This window comes from Tursiops truncatus, chromosome 16 (assembly GCF_011762595.2).
Source record: "Tursiops truncatus isolate mTurTru1 chromosome 16, mTurTru1.mat.Y, whole genome shotgun sequence".
Classification (NCBI taxonomy): Eukaryota; Metazoa; Chordata; class Mammalia; order Artiodactyla; family Delphinidae; genus Tursiops; species Tursiops truncatus.
In genome coordinates this window covers 81,183,501-81,196,166 of record NC_047049.1, presented here as the reverse complement: position 1 = coordinate 81,196,166, position 12,666 = coordinate 81,183,501, and positions in this window count along the sequence as shown.

Sequence of the window (12,666 nt, the reverse complement as noted above, 5' to 3'; positions counted from 1 at the left end):
GGTTGGGTTTGGGTTTTGTTTTGTTTACATTTTAGAGTGGTGAGGGTGCCTGAGTATGAAGACATTTGTAGATTTTAAAGAAAAAATATGAAATGGCTCATGAAGTCAAGTAAAAAATGTAAACAAATGTTTTCACAAAATATCGCAAGCATTCTTCTTCAAGAATATGTGAGTGGCTTGTATTATTTTTACCTCGTGCTAATTAGTGATATGATGCTTTGGTCATAATTACATGTTTAACAGAAGAGTAATCTGGAAACATTTTAACTTATTTTTAAAGGAACACTTTGAGTAAAAAAGTATCATGATATTTATGCAAAAATGTAAAAATCCAAGTGTTGAAGTCGATGGGAGAAATGTTTACATACTGAGGTATGGGGAAGTCATTCTGGCTTATCCAAAGTGGAGCTGGGTGGCCACTGCGGTTGTGGTTTCAGACATGTTCCTGCATCACTGAGAACTTGAATTTTCTGAACTCTATCAGACTCAAGGACACCACCAGCCATTCTCAAAATCCTATCAGCTAGCAGGGGCCAGCTGCAGCCTTATGGTCTCAAGGTCTCCCCTTGTTAACTATGCACCTTTTTGGACCCCAACCGATCCTTGCTAAACAAACACCCTTACTTCTCGCCAGTGCCCATCCTAATTCTTGACAAACAGCTTATGTAATTTTGCAGTTTTTGCCTTTACAATCCTCCTCTATTTTGTTGCCTGGTGGAACCCAATTCAAGCGCTTCCTGTATCCATGTCTCCCTGCTATAGTCCCCAGTTTGGCTCAAATCAAAGAGTTTTCTATTCCTAATATAGATTGTTTATTGATTATTTTCATCAACAAAGTCCTGACCCCCAGTGCCTCAAAGTGTGACTATATTTGGGGACTTCCCTGGTGGTCCAGTGGTTAAGAATCCGACTCTCAGTGCAGGGGACGCAGGTTCGATCCCTGCTCGGGGAACTAAGATCCCACGTGCTGCAGGGCAACTAAGCCCACGCACTGTGACTAGAGAGAAGCCCGCTCGCCGCAACGAAAGATCCCACGTGCCGCAACTCAGACCTGACGCGGCCAAAACAAAAAAATAAAAATAAATAAATATTTTAAAAAATATATTTTAAAGTGACTATATTTGGAGACAGAGTCTTTAAAGAAGTAGTGTAGGTTAAATGAGGCCATCGGGGTGGCCCTAATCCAATCTGACTGGTGTCCTTATACGAAGAGGAGATTAAAACACAGACAGGGAGGACCGCTCGAAAATACAAGGAGAAGACGGCCAGGAGACCGACCGCCTGCAGGCCAAGGAGAGAGGCCTCAGAAGAAGCCACCCCTGCCAACATCTTGATCTCGGACTTCCAGCCTCCAGAATAAGGAGAAAATAGATTTCCGTTGTTTAAGACCCCGGTGTGTGGTACTCGTGGCAGCCCACGGCACTGATATGCCCACATGGTTATGGCTATCAGTTTTCCCCAGAGAACAAAACGTGGGGCAGACGGCAGGTCTTTGTGGGCCTCCAAGCCCCAGGGTAGGTGGTACACCAGCTTGGAGTACAAGACTAACACACACAGAGGTTCTTCCTGTGTTATAAATCAGCCTGGCAAGAGCAATCCAGCTGTGTAGTATCCCTGGGGAATGTTCCCCTCGTTTCCCAGCTCTGGTGTATAATCTAAGAAAGGAGACCTTACATTTGGTACGTGACAGTTCACCAAAGCCCTTTCCCATAGATCATCCTATCTAACCATTACACGATCGCGTAAGGAAGGAACTGTTTCCCTCCTTTGCAGACACACAAAGGGGAGTTCTAAGGTGTGGAGAAATGTTCCCAAGGTCATACAGCAAGGCTGGAGCAGACAACCGATTCCAACCTACCTTACTCTCCCCCGGTTCTCAGGGGACTCACCCGGGAAGCCTTAGAAAGTATGAAGCCCTGGGCCTCCCCACCAGAGATGCTAGCTAAGTGGCCCTGGGGAGGGGTCTGGGGAGGGGATTTTAGTCTCCCAGTGGTCTCAACACGCAGCTGGGACGAAGCACTGTGGGCTCAGCCCGGGGAAGCCCAGGCATCCCTCACCTGCGTCAACCCCACACCAGCTCCCTCTTCCCTGCGAGTGGAATCCCCGAGGAGCTCTGTCACCCCGCCAAGCCCCACCCACCAACAGCCCGATTTCACTGGTCTGGGTCGCGTTCTCCCAGGCGACACGGATGTGCCGCAATGGTTTAGAGCCTCTCCCTAGACACGGCTCACCCGGGGCGGGCGGGACAGTCTCCAGCACCCTTTGGGCTCAAGAGCCCTGCGACCCTGCCCCAGCCTCACCTCTGGCCAAGAGCACGGCAGTGGGCCGAACCCCTGGGAGCGGAGGCCCCTGGGCAGCTCTGCCCGTTTATTCTGTGATGGTTCTCACTGAGAGGGTGAATGCCGCCTGTACGGCTTCATTCAGTTCTAGCCATTTTTACCGACACCTCCCTCGTGGTTCTGAAGGGGTGTGCTGTGCTACCAGGCTACTGTTCAGCTTCCCCGCCCCCCCCCCCGCCACCCCACTGCCCTCCCAGAGCTGGCCTGGGCCTCCTTGGAGCTGTGGGACGTCGCCTCCGCCTCCAGGTCACCTCGAGGCCTGGAAGCTTCCTGCACACCCATGCACGGCCGGTCAGCGTGCTTTCCTGCCCCAGGCGTGCTGACTGCAACTGCCCGTGGCATCCAGCCCCCACGCGTTGTGTGCTCGCCCTGCTCTAGGCGCCGGGTTGCCAAGAGAACTTTGACCTCTGGTCTCAGCCCCTGCCTCCCCTCCTTCCAAGGCATTTGACACAACCCACTGTTCTCACGAGGAACCACACGACACGGAAACAAGGGACAGAAGATTCTCCCCTCTTCATAGGCCCTCCTGGTACGGCGGCCCAAGTTGCCGGCTGCCGTCTCGTGTAAAAGGATGTAAAAGGCCACAGCAAGTCAGGTCGCCGGGGAAAGCGCTGGGGCCGGAGCGTGCGGCACCCCTTCAGCGACCGGCCTGAGGGTCCCGGGTGGGGGCCAGGCAGGTGATCGCAGCCCCCTGCTGGCGTTCTGGGGGCACAGCACCGTTCCAGGTGATTTCCGAGCCTGCCACTGGCTCTCACTTGTGGTCCGTGGCCGCAGCCCCGGTTCTAAGTCGGCACCCGGCCGGCCTGGCCTGACGCCCTCTCCTTGGGTTCCATTCTCTTCCACCCACCCGTCCTTGGCCTCCGCCTTCACCAGCCCCTCCTTCTAGGCTTCCCTACTTCTCAGGGCCCCGTGCGTAAGGGTAATGGTGAGGACGGCAGCTAAGGCATGTATAAGGAGGATCACTGTTGTAGCGATTTCAAGGCTCGTCCTCTGACCCTCACAGCAGCCCTACCTTCCTGCCCACGCCTCGCCGCCGCCAGATCTCATGCTGCGACTGGCCCCGGCACGCCAGGCGCTCTGGACTCACTCCCCCTGCCCTCCTTTCCCTTCCCCATGCCGCTGGTCACCTGCCACACTCTGTATCACTGAGTTATTCTTTTATTTCTTCTGTTTAGCGTGTACTGCGACGCTAAACAATGAATGCAAATCCCACAGGAGTGAGGCTCTTGCTCTGTTTTGTTCACGGATGTGTCCCACATTCCCCAAAGTGTGTCAACAAGTACTCAGCAAGTAGTGGCTAAATGAATGGGTTAGTGCTGTTTTGCAGAGGAACAGAGAGGTTCAGAGACTTGCTCAAGGTCACACAGCCAGTAAGAGACAGACCTAGTATTCAAACCCAGAGCCCCTGACTCCACAGTCCACACTCTTAAGCACTAATCTATACTACACGTGAGCCAAAATAATAAGACCGTGTCTTTTTCGTTTATTCTAAAGTTTAGGAAGCACTTTCAGGTTGTATTAGCACTCTTAATTTAAAGCACAGTCCCTGAGCAAGGGAGGCCAGGCGTTGCCATTGGTTCCATTTTATAGATGAGCAAACCAAGGCTCAGGGAGCCCGGGACCAGAGCCAGCACTGCCTCAACAGAGCTGCAGGAGACGAGGCCACCACTCCCCTGAGCCCTGTGCGAACGCAGCCCGGGCTCACTGAGCCTGCCCTTCCCCCCAGCTCCACTGCCTGCACAAGCCTTGCTGCCCCTCTGGCCAGAAGAGGACCCAGTGGACTGTTGACCACAGTGAGTCTTCTCCCAGGCCAGCCCCGCAGGACCCAGCCCTGCTCAGAGGGACCGGAGGACCCGGCCAGCCTGCCTGTCGCTGACAGGAGCAGGTCCCCTGGTGAGACCCAGGGTGGGCTCAGAGGAAGGACTGCCTAGGCCTGGGGGAAGAGACAGCCTCAGCGTCTTCAGCGGTAATGTCCGCCGCAGCCCAGGTCACCACTGGCCCCTGGCGCCTGCGTCCTGGGTGCTGTTTAGCGGTGGCCTTCCAGCAGCTCTTCCCCTGCCCCCAGCAGAGCCCCCAGCTTTCTTCCCACAGCGGACAAGCCCCCCGCAGGGAGAGAGCTGGGGAGGGGTAGGTGTGGAGAAGGCTCCCGCTTACCTTCTGCTCTCGTCCCCAAGACAGGGGTGGCCTCTTCCTCTGGCTGGGCCACTGAGGCCCTATTTATGTCTGAAGGGTGGGGACCGTGCCGTTCCCAGGCTGCCCTGTGCTCAGGCTCGGGGGAGGGGTTGCATCACGGCGCCGGGCCATGGGGGTGGGAGCCTCAGGCAGCTGCCCGCCTGGGGGGACAGACCCCAGGCCAGGCGACTCTCATGCTGGGCCTCCGTCCAGGAAGCCAGGGAGATCGATGCGCGCTGTTGCCTCTGACAGACTGAGCCGGTACACAGTCGAGTTACACATTCACTGAAGTTGTCCCGAGCAGAGGCTGTCGCTATGGGACACAGGAGTGTCCCGTGTGGTGGTGTGATGCGTCTCGGCCCCCAGATGTGATGGCCCGAGGCCAGCGCCCCAAGCCTTGGGCCGGAGTCCACTTGGGGTGTGCTTCTGAGAGGCTCCAAAAATGTGCGGGCTCATGGGCGCAGCGGGAAGGGGAAAGCCCTGCTCAGGCGGCCGGGGGGTGGCCTGACCCGACGGCCTTGAGCGGCCCAGCCGTTGTCCAGATAGCCACTGGGCGCCCACTCCACGCGAGGGCCTCTGACAGGCGCAGGGAGAAACACACAACCCAGCAAAAACATCTTCTAGAAGCTTGTGATTTACCTGGGGGACCATTAGACGCTAACTAGACTCAGACAGGTGGGAAGGTGCCCACAAAATGCTTTCAGATTGTGAGACAGATCAACCCCTCAAAGCTGGGGAAGGCCTCAGGGGTCTCCCTGTCACTTGAGTCAAACCTTGAAGGATAAATAAGTTGGGCTTGGAGGTTAAAGAAGCGCTTTTCAAGGGTAGAGACAGATATGACAGTAACAGAGGTGGGGAAGCATGGGGCTTGTCTGGGGGTCACCAGCCAGCCCAGGGGCTGGAAGCGGGGGGCAGTGATGGCAACCAAACTCCTGCTGCTCCTGGGCTGCGCCCCCCACCCCCCGGGGATGGCGAGAATTCCCCAGACACAGAGTTTCAGGCCAAAGTCTGCAGGAGCTGGAGTTGACACACAAGATGCCAGCCTGGGTCTGGGCTGTGTAAAGTGAGTGACAGGGAAGGAAGGATGCTGGTTAGAGCCCGAAGACCGCTTCGGAGGGTAGAGGCGATGCCCGGAGGGGAGGGATCGAAGACCTCTGAGCACAGCGGGGGGCATGAGGCTGGACCTCTGCTTCGAAAAATTCACTCTAACAGCGATACCGTCACAGGAGGTCTGGAGGAAAGACGAAGAACGTACAGGCATCACGTTTCCAAGCTGAGGCTCCTGAGAGAATGATGAAACCAATAACCCCCGAGTGGGACACGGGAGGTACAAGAGCTCTGGGGAAGGACTGCTCAGAGTTTGAGTTTGGATGGGTTTCTTCCGAGGTTTCTATCGGAACCCAGTGCTGAGCACCTGGGGAGACGGTTCTGACGCTCCAGAGGGCGGTCCAGGCTGGGGACACAGACGCGGGAGACAAGTGCACCACCAGCACGTAATCCAAGGCCAGTGGGAGGAGGTGTTTTACCCAGGGAGAGTCAAAGTGAGGAGAGGAGCGGCTAGGGAAATCCAGGGGGAGAGGGAATGGGATAGGAGTCAGCCAGCCTAGGAGGGGTCCAAGGGGGCAGTGCAAGAAGCTTGAGGTGGAGTTCCAGAGGCCAGGGGGCAGTTCTGATAAGTGAGGAGTTACAGCCTGAAAGAGGTCTTCTGAGCAGGGTGTCACATGGCTTAGAGTCATTGGGACTGAGATGTGTCCACACAAAGCAGTTTTGATCAATCATTTACTAACCCTTTAGCGCTCGTCAAAGGCCAAGAGGAGGTGGGTTGAGGCCATGGGCAAGTTGGAGAGTGGCCTCAGGGAAAGATGAGGGAGGGACGAGGCTCAGATGGTTTGAGAAGACAGTGGAAGGAGAAGTGGGCAGATTCAACTGTGAGCTCCTTTTTTTTTTTTTTCTTTTAGATTTTTTTTTGATGTGGACCATTTTTAAAGTCTTTATTGAATTTGTTACAATATTGCTTCTGTTTGATGTTTTGGTTTTCTTGGCCGCGAGGCACGTGGGATCTTAGCTCCCTGACCAGGGATCGAACCCACACTGGAAGGTGAAGTCTTAACCACTGGACCGCCAGGGAAGTCCAGTGAGCTCCTCTTTTATTGAAATGTGATAATGAAAGAAGAGGCATTATTCTGTATTCTCAACTCTAAAAGGGAAGGAAGAAAGAATTAATATTTATGGAGCAGTGGATGCATGCCAGGTATATAAATCTTTCAACATGGCTGCAGTATAAATTTTACTCTACTCACCACCTAGGGAGAGAAAACTGAGGTCCAAAGAGGCTCAGCTATTTGCTAAACGTCACCCAGAAGGAATCCAGGTCTGTCTGACCCCAACGCCCATTCTTTTTGTACCACTTTTGTTCATTTGCCCAACAACAATTTATGGAAAACCTATTAGAATACATGCCAAGAATGGAACTCATCTCTGAGGTGACAACTGGAAACAGTCGCCACCTTCATGAAACCTACAGTTTTGCAAAGTGTCAAAATTCATCCGTAATTGCATAAATAATGATTTATTTGCAGTTGGGATAAATGTTAGGAAGAAGGAGAGTCGTGTGCAACCTGAGGATAGAACAGGAAGCCTGGTCTAGGCTGTACGGTCAGGCAGACTCACTTTGAGAAAGGAGAAGGCAGGGCAAGGCCTTGAGGATGAGTGGGAGTGGCCCCGGGAGCAGTGTTGGTGGGGCGCGGACCTGCACTGGCCGGGGTCAACCTGGACCCACGTCTAACAGTCTACGACTCTCTCAGAGACAGGACGGACCAAGGGACAACATAGTCCTCTGGGCAGGTCTCTGTCCTGCTGGGCTGGGAGCTGCCCCTCACTCCTCTCTCTGCCCTGAGTGACCACAAGCACCCTTCTAGCCCTAGGAGTCCCTTATCTACCTGTTAACTCACCTGGCCACACAGATTTCCCTGCCCTGAGAGAAAGATGCACCAGCCCAGGGGAGGGTCTGGGCTGAGAAGAGTGCTCTCCCACTGGGCAGCCCACTTGCCCTCAGGCACTTAGTTTGGGCATTACAGATAAAATGTAGATCGTGCTTGTTGATGTCGCCTTGAAATGGGTCTTAGCCCAGCTCCCAAAAGGACCACAAGTGTTTCACAAAAATGACAGTATCAAGAGGTGGTGGGAGACATCCGCTATCTAGACAAATCATAATGCAGAGGTTTTTATTAAACTAGTGAATTTGGGGGAGGGGCCCTGAACTCCAAATATGTGTGTAACTAGGTTTTACTGCATCGTCTCGAAATGGCCCAACAGCAGTGGGAAAACTGAGGTGTGAAGAGTTGAATCTTGGGACCACAGAACTAGAAGGGGCCTCCCGACAGTGCCAGCCTTAGATCCCACAAGCCACGCTCCAGGGCATCTTCCTCTAAGTGTTCCAAGCTCTCTGGTGCCTGGGACCGGCAGGGTGGCAGGACCATGACCTGTGTGGCCCCTGGTGGCTGCTTTTCCCCTTCAGTGCACGCATCCCCCCAAGTGGCACCAGAGGTTGACCAGATGTCCAAGTAGCTCCAGGACCCTTGCCTATGGAGTATCCCAGGTCTAGGAAGGCCATCTAGTAACGGGGTCACTCTTGCTGCCCGGCACAAGGTTTCCTCACTGTATGTGTGTAGCAGGATGTGGGGTGTGTGTGTGTGTACATGTATGATGTGTGTACATATGAGTGGTGTGTGGGTATTGTGTGACGCGTGTGTACACGTTTGGGTGCGAGTGGGGTGTGGTATGTGATGGTCTGTGTGTGTGATGTGGTACGTGATGTGTGTGGTGGGGTGTGTGTGTATGCACTGTATGTGCGTGTACGGTGTAGTGTGGTGTGTGTATGTGTGTGGTGTTTATGTGTGGTGTGGTGTGTACATGTATGTGTGTGGTGCTTGTATGTTTTTGTGTGTACGTACGTGTGCAGTAGGGGGTGTGTGTGTGTTGTGGTGTGTGTAGTGGTGGGGAGCTGGGCATATTGACTGGTGTTTGCCCATCCCGTGTCTCTTCTGTGCACATGTCGCCTCCCTGGGTCACCCAGAATTTTGTCTCCCGGCCTGTACCCCAGCTTCTCTGTCAGCTGGAGGGGAATAGACACCACATCGCCCAGTTCCTTCCTCTCTTCTCCAGGCTTTCCCTGGGTCCAGGCTCTGCTGGTCCTGCCCCCTCTATCCATCTTATTGTTTGTGGACTCACCGGTTTCCCAGTTCAAGCCTGGACCAGCTCCTGCCTGTGATGGGCGGCCAGTCCTCTGAGCCCTCAGACCAAATGCTCTCCTCCCCATCTCTAGCCTCAGCCGTGCCCACCACCCCCCCAGACCCAGGTCACCTCCAGCTGCTCCGGGAGCTTCTGCAAACCCTGCCCTGGCGTAACTCCGCTTGGCAAGGGCCCCCCTCAGCCCTGAGGGAGCCTGCCACGCGATCACACATCTTTTAGTATATTTGAAGCAGCTTCTCAGGGATCGCAACCCATGTCAAAATTCATTTCAGCCTTGTCATGGAGAGTGGGGCTCTAAAACAAGGCAGAAAATTCTCTCTTGGTGATGACATGTTACAGGGGAAAAATAAGGAAAGAATCGTTGTTGGGTTGGACGCAATAAAAGGACGTCTGCCTTTTATTGGTTCAAGGCCCTTCATCAACTTTCAAGGGTGACTATCAGACGGGTGGGTTTTCTAAGTGAGGCTTTTAAGCTCATTAAAATAAATTAGAAAATTGCTAGAGCATTTTATCAAGAATGTAAATTATCCCTGGAAAGAGCAGCCACTTCCAACAAACCACAGACTTCTGACCCAGTCAGATTTAGGACAACTTCTTTGCAATAGGTGCTATTTCTTGTGCTTTAATCCCAGCAGTGGATGTTGGGGACAGTTTATCTGTGGCTAAATAAAGACTTGAATGAAAGTGAGCGCTGGCTGTGGAGGAGGCTTCTCTCAGAGTCGGACCGGGAACCCAGCCATGGATACAGTCGGCAGACGCGGTGACATTCTGGTCAGAAGGTGCCCCTCGGGCTGACGTCTGTGTGGCTCAAGTCTATTCTGTGGTTGTGAGATGAAGCTTGATCTAAACCAGAATCCCCACCTTCCCAGCTCCTGACCAACCAGCCAGTCACGGGACAAACACACACAGACTCCTACTGTGAAGGAAACAGAGCCAAACCAGGAGAGAAGGAGGTGCTTTCTTTATATATGTGAGGCAATCCTGCTTGAACCAGCTAGCACGAGGTAAGGAAACAAGGAGGGGTCGACACAGGAACTGGGTTTCCAGTTTTGCGTCTAGGAAGAAACTAATTGTTTCACAGGGGATTTGTTTCTGCCTGGACCAGACTGTTTTACCATGAACGTGCCTTGTGCAAGACCCATGGCCGCTAAACTCATCATTTACTGGAACCAGAGGATGGGGAGGGGCTCGCTGTCCTACGTCCAAGGTTTTCCATTTACGACAAGGACAGTTTCCACTCCTCCTGAGTCCTCATTGCTTCTCCCTTGCATCAGGAGAGCCGGGGCCGACCAGAGGGCTCTGCATTTGTAACATGGGCTCTTTAGGGGAAAGTCCACTTCTTTCTAATAAACACTCACATACAAAGAGTTTTCTCAGTTGGCTCAAATGAGCTTTAGATTTCTGGTAAATACAACAAAACAGTCCCAGCTCCCCCATTTCCCCAGGAGGAATCTGCTCCCCCGTGTAGCCCTCTTAGACCTCTCAGAATGCTCCGGGCCGTGCCCTGCAGACCGCTGCAGGCCGCCTTTGTCTGGCAGAAGTGTGGCTGCCACTTCAGACACAGCAAACCATGGAGTGGAGAAGATGGTGATTTGGGATGATGAGATCTGGGAAATTTTGTGATTGGACCATAGCCAAACTGATGGCTTTTCTTGGTCGCCAGTTACAGCTTTATAAATAAGAAGTGGGCTGTTTGTCCCTATCAATTTTAACATGAGGTGATACAATGAGTGAATTCAGTCGCATGTTCTTTTGAAAAGTAGTAATAAAGTTGTTGTTTTTTTTAATTGGGGTGTAGTTGTTTTACCATGTTGTGTTAGTTTCTACTGTACGGCGATGTGGAGTTTCCTGTGCAGTACAGTGGGTTCTCATTAGTTCTCTGTTTGATACATATTAGTGTATATATGTCAATCCCAATCTCCCAATTCATCCTACCCCCTCCCCCGCTTTCCCCCCTTGGTGTCCATACGTCTGTTCTTTACATCTGTGTCTCTATTTCTGCCTTGCAAAGCGGTTCACCTGTACCATTTTTCTAGACTCCACATATATGCGTTTATATACAATATTTGTTTTTCTCTTTCTTACTTCACTCTGTATGACAGTCTCTAGGTCCATCCACATCTCTACAAATGACCCAATCTCATTCCTTTTTATGGCTAAGTAATATTCCATTGTATATGTGTACCACATCTTCTTTATCCATTCGTCTGTTGATGGACATTTAGGTTGCTTCCATGACCTGGCTATTGTAAATAGTGCTTGGCATAAACTTTATTACCACTTTTCAGAGAAAACCATAATTCAAAAAAACACGCACCCCCAAAACACATTCTCCCCCTACACCTTTCTCCTTTGTCCACATCCATGTAGAAATTGAGAAAAGTAAATACTCGCTTTCTTAGCCTCCTCTGTAACCGTTAGTGACCAAATAAAAGAGTTCTGGCCAGTGGGACATAAACAGAAATCTGTTGAGGGCTTCTGGAAGTGCTTTTGCTTTCCTTTTATTGGCAGAGTCACTGGCTCAGACTCTACCCCTTCTTCCTCCCTCAAATGTTGATGTAATGTCTGGAGACAGCAGCCATCCTGCAACCAGGAAACAACAAACGTAAGGACCAAAGGCCAACAAGTCAAGAATGATTGAGTAGAGCGATGGAAAAAACCTGGGCTTTTGATTGACATATAGAGCTGCTACACTAGTACCAACAACTGCCCGTCTCTAACCTCTACTTGTCTGGACCCAACTAGTGGCATTTTTAGACAGTTATGTGCAGCTGAAAACATTCCTAAAAAATACAACTTTTACTCCCACCCAGAGGCCAGAAGAGCATTCTTTAAAAATTCGACTCCATTGAGTATAGTATATTTCCTGTCAAATTTCAGCCTCTTTGTAATGGGTTTTCTGTTTCATATTTGTTTCGGTTGGTTTTAATTTTAAGGCAGCATGCAGAGTATAATGAAGTGTAGCAATTTCCCAATTAAGTTCAGAACTTCATCTGCTGTGCGCAGATGAGCTTAATGCCTCTAAACCTTGAATGAATAACCAGGTAAGTGTCACACCTTGCTTTGCTATTAGTTTTTATTCTATCATATAATTAACCCTGTGATGAGGGTCTGGACAATCGTTCTGCCTTCACTTTCGATAAGGTGGGAATATGGTTACCTTCCCTATATCCATTCCCAGGAGGTTTATGGTTCTTAATTTAGCACTGCAGGGTGTTGAGGTCTTCTAAGAAAACTAGGTATGACTCTGACAATCACACATTGTTGGTGTACAGACTTCTTCTTCTTCTTTTTTTTTTTTTACATCTTTATTGGAGTATAATTGCTTTACAATGGTGTGTTAGTTTCTGCTTTATAACAAAGTGAATCAGTTAAACATATACATATATCCCCATATCCCCTCCCTCTTGCGTCTCCCTCCCTCCCACCCTCCCTATCCCACCCCTCTAGGTGGTCACAAAGCACCGAGCTGATCTTCCTGTGCTATGCGGCTGCTTCCCACTAGCTATCTACCTTGCGTTTGGTAGTGTATATATGTCCATGCCTCTCTCTAATGTGTACAGTCTTCTAACAACAGCTGTCATCCTGAATGACTGGGTGAAAAGAAACCATTTCTAATGTGTATTCCAGGACCTCCCTATTTATAGTATTCTATGGTCAATCTTGGCAAAGAAAGGATACTTTTATAAAACAAATAGAATGAACATCTATTCCAGGGATTGGCAAACTAAAGCCCACGGGCCATATCTGGACCATGTGTAAATAAAGTTTTATTGCAACACAACCATGCTCAGTAGATTTCATACAGTCTATGGCTGCTTTCAGGCTACAACAGCAGACTTGAATGGTTGTTACAGAGAACATATGACCTGCAAAGCCTAAAATATTTATTACCTGGCCCTTT